At 43.2% G+C, this 4,461-nt stretch overlaps 1 pseudogene; it reads left to right on the top strand.

Annotated features, from left to right (window-relative positions):
• Nucleotides 1-215: 215 nt before the first annotated feature.
• LOC105521691 overlaps nucleotides 216-4,461 on the top strand; it is a 33,931-nt pseudogene continuing 29,685 nt past the window's right edge.

Below are 4,461 nucleotides of genomic sequence, written 5' to 3'. Positions count from 1 at the left end.
CTCATTACGCTAAGGCAGGAGAATCGCTTGACCCCGGGAGGCGGAGGTCGCAGTGAGCCGAGATCGCGCCATTGCACTCCAGCCTGGGCGACAGAGCGAGACTCCGACTCAAAAAAAAAAAAAAAGAAAAGGAAGTGAACAGTTCAGGAAAGTGAGGAGCCACTGCCAATGGCACCACCTGCACCCTTGCCCATTCCAACCGTCTGTTAAGCACGATGGTCACTGCGAAGGTCCAGCTGTGCAGACATGCCTGGCCTGAGGATGTTAAAAAGGCATGTTGGAGAGTGGCACTGATGTGGCACCCAGATAAAAGTCCTGAGACTAAAGAAGCAGCAGAGAGAAAAATTCAGATGAAGAGTGGAGGCGTATGAGGTGCTACTGTCTGATGCTAAAAACAACAACAAAAAGGGATGTTTATGACGAAGAAGGATTAGACAGAGGAGGTGGAGTGCATTTTGGCGTCCGTTTGCGTTTGATTCACACTGTAACTTAGATGATGTCTTCGGGGAATTTTTTGGTGAGAGGGACCCATTTTCATTCAACTTCTTTGAAGACCCATTTGAGGACTTTTTGGGAATCAAAGGGGTCACCAAGGGAGTGAGTCATTTTTCTCCGCTTTCAGTGGATTTCTGTCTTTTGGAAGTGGATTTTCTTCTTTTGATGAAGATTTTCTTCATTTGGATCACTAGGTCACAGGGCCTCACTTCATTCTCTTCCACGTCATTTGTGGTAGTGGAATGGCAACTTCAAATCTATATCAGCTTCTACTAGAAATGGTTTACAGCAGAAACATCACTAAAAAGAGAGTTGTTGAGAATGGTGGAGAAAAGGTAGAAAGGGGAGAAGACGGCCAGCGGTAAGGAGCAGCTGCTGCGCTCGGTTGCGAAGTCATTCAATGCATCCATCGCACAATGTTCAGCTACAGAAGCACCATCTGAGGGTTAACAGGAGCATTTTTTTTAATATTTCAAATGAACTCAACTATTGGTAGAATTGTACCTGAAGTATTGATAGACAACTCACAGAGCCCATATTTGTCATAAACTTTTGAGTTTATTGTTAGGACCACATAATAGGACCATTTTTTTTCTGTCTTTAAAGTTGTTATAAATCTCTATATGCACTTTTATTTATTTATTTATTTATTTTTGAGACGGAGTCTTGCTCTGTATCCCAGGCTGGAGTGCAGTGGCGCGATTTCAGCTCACTGCAACCTCTGCCTCCTGAGTTCAAGCGATTCTCCTGCCTCTGCCTCCCAAGCAGCTGGGACTAACCATGCCTGGCTAATTTTTGTATTTTTAGTAGAGACGGGGTCTCACCGTGTTGGCCAGGCTCGTCTTGAACTCCTGACCTCAGGTGATCTGCCCACCTCAGCCTCCCAAAGTGTTGGGATTATAGACGTGAGCTGCCGCGCCTGGCCTGTGTATGCACTTTTGATCCTTGACTCTTTAGTGGCAGAACAAGATTGTGCCCTAACACCAGCACGACTCTGCTTTTCCATTTTGTCTGAAATGTGAGCCACGTAGTGTCAGCCTGCTGTGCAGTTAATATTGCCAGGGTGAGTCTTCTACAGAAATAATTTCAATTTTTTCAGTATTTAGTAGTGAAAGGTATTAATGCAATAATGATAATACATTTCTGGTTTAATATAAATTAAGGATGTTTTCTAATTGTGCATGAATGCTGGCAACTTAATTTTGACAGTTATTTAAATATATAATGTTAAGCTTAGGTTTTAAAGTGTAAAGCTGGTAAACTAGGTCTCTGTCATTTGCCTAAAAACAGAAGAGAAATGAGAATGTGTTTGGTGAAAATAAATGAAGAAGTGAACAATTCAGTGACATTTAGCATATTCACAATGGTGTGTAAACACCACCCTCGCATATTCACAATGGTGTGTAACCACTACCCTCGCATATTCACAATGGTGTGTAACCACTACCCTCGCATATTCACAATGGTGTGTAACCACTACCCTCACATATTCACAATGGTGTATAACCACTACCCTTTCTAGCTCCACAGCTTTTCATCACCCCAAAAAGAAACCCCCTACTCAGTAAGCAGTTGCTCCCCATTCTGCCTCCCCCCAGCCCCCGACAACTACCAATCCGTGTTCTGTCCCCACGATATACCTATTCTGGTACTTCACATAAATTGAATCATGCAAAATATGTGACCTTTTGTGTTTGGCCTCTTTCACTTACCATAATGTTTTCAAGATTCATTGAAAGGGCCAGGTGCGGTGGTGACTCGTGCCTGTGATCCCAGTACTTTGAGAGACCGCGGAGGGTGGACTGCTTGAGCACAGGAGTTCAGGACTAGCCTGGGCAATGTGGCAAAACCCCATCTCTACAAAAAATACAAAAATTAGCCAGGCATGGTGCCGTATATCTGTAGTCCCAGCTACTCGGGAGGCTGAGGCGGGCAGATCACTTGAGCCCGGGAGTCGGGGGTTACGGAGCCATGATCAGGCCACTGTACTCCCAGCCTAGGTGACAGAGTGAGACCCTCTCTGTCTCTCTTTTTCTCTCTCTCCATCTCTCTCTCTCTCTCTCTCACATACACACACACACACACACACACGCAGATTCATTGAAAGCATATATCAACACTTCATTTTTTGTGTGACTGAATAATAGTGCATTGTATGTCTACACCACAGTTTGCTCATCTCCTCATCCACTGATGGACATTTGGGCTGTTTCCACCTTTTAACCATTATGAACAATACTACCATGAACGTTGGTTTGCAAGAATCTGTTTGCATCCTTGTTTTCAGTTCTTTGGGTTACATACCTGGCAGTGGAGTTGCTGGGTCATAGAATTCTATTTTAACCTTTTGAGGAACCACCAAACGCTTTTCCACAATGGCTAAAACATTTTACATTCCTGCCAACAATGTACAAGGGTTCTGATTTCTCTGCCTCCTCGCCAACACTTGTTATCCCCCTTCCTTGTTTAAAATTATAGCCATTTCTAACGAGTGTGAATGGCATCTCATCATGGTTTTGATTTGCGTTTCCCTAATGACTAGTGAAGCTGAGCATCTTTTTACATGCGTCAAGAAATGTAATTTAAGTCCTTTGCCCATTTTTTAATCAGGTTGTCTTTTTGCTGTTGAGTTGTAAGAGTTTCTTTATACATTCCAGATACTAGGCCCTTATCAGATACGTGATCTACAAATGTTTTCTCCATTCTACAAGTTGTCTATTCATTTTCTTGATAGCATCTTTTTTTTTTTTTTTTTTTGAGACGGAGTCTCCCTCTGTCACCCAGGCTGGAGTGCAGTGGCCAGATCTCAGCTCACTGCAAGCTCCGCCTCCCGGGTTTACGCCATTCTCCTGCCTCAGCCTCCCGAGTAGCTGGGACTACAGGCGCCCGCCACCTCGCCCGGCTAGTTTTTTGTATTTTTTTTTTAGTAGAGACGGGGTTTCACCATGTTAGCCAAGATGGTCTCGATCTCCTGACCTTGTGATCCGCCCGTCTCGGCCTCCCAAAGTGCTGGGATTACAGGCTTGCGCCACCACGCCTGGCCGATAGCATCTTTCAAAGCACAAGTCTTTCATTTTGATAATATCCAATTTGTCTGTTTTTTTCTTTGGTTGCTTATGCTTTAGGTGTCAAAGCTAAGAAATCATTGACTAATTGGTGGTCACAAAAACTTCCATCAGTTTTATAATTTTAGAACTCACATTTAGATATTTGATCCATTTTGAGTTAATATTTTTGTATGGTGTGAAGTAGGGGTCAAACTCCATTTTTCTGCATGTGGATATCCGGTTTTCTCAATACCATTTCTTGAAGAGACTGTTCTTTCCCGCATTGAGTGGTCTTGGAACCCTTGACCATAGATTTATCAGTTTATTTCTGGACTCTCAATTTTACTCCATTAATCTGTATGTCTATGTTGATGGCAGTACCATGCTGTCTTGTTTACTATAATTTTATGGTAGTCTTCGAATTGGGAAGTTTGAATCTTCCAGCTTTGTTTTTCCTTTTTCAATAAAGAGATGCTTTACTTTAAAGTAGCAATGAAAGGCTGACAATTGGTATCTTGACAGAAACCAGAAAATAGTAAAGTATTGGGAGGAAAAATTATCTGCCAACCTAAACGTCTAGTGGGGAAAGCCATTGAAAATAAAGTTGACTAGGTTGAAAATAAAGTTGTCTAGGTGTCGTGGTTCACACCTGTAATCCCAGCACTTTGGGAGGCTAAGAGAGGAGGATCACTTGAGCTCAGGAGTTCAAGACAAGCCTGGGCAACATGGTGAGACCCCATCTCTACAAAAAATTAAAATAGAAAATATTAGCCTGGCATGGGTCCCAGCAGTTTGGGAGTCTGAGGCGGAAGGATCACTTGAGCTCAGGAGTTCAAGACCAGTCGGGCAACATAGCGAGACCCCATCTCTACAAAAAATTTTTAAAAATTATCTGGGTGTGGCCGGGCGCGGTGGCTCA

This window comes from Colobus angolensis, unplaced genomic scaffold (genome assembly GCF_000951035.1).
Source record: "Colobus angolensis palliatus isolate OR3802 unplaced genomic scaffold, Cang.pa_1.0 Scaffold404, whole genome shotgun sequence".
NCBI lineage: Eukaryota > Metazoa > Chordata > Mammalia > Primates > Cercopithecidae > Colobus > Colobus angolensis.
This window is presented reverse-complemented; position numbering and strand designations above follow the sequence as displayed.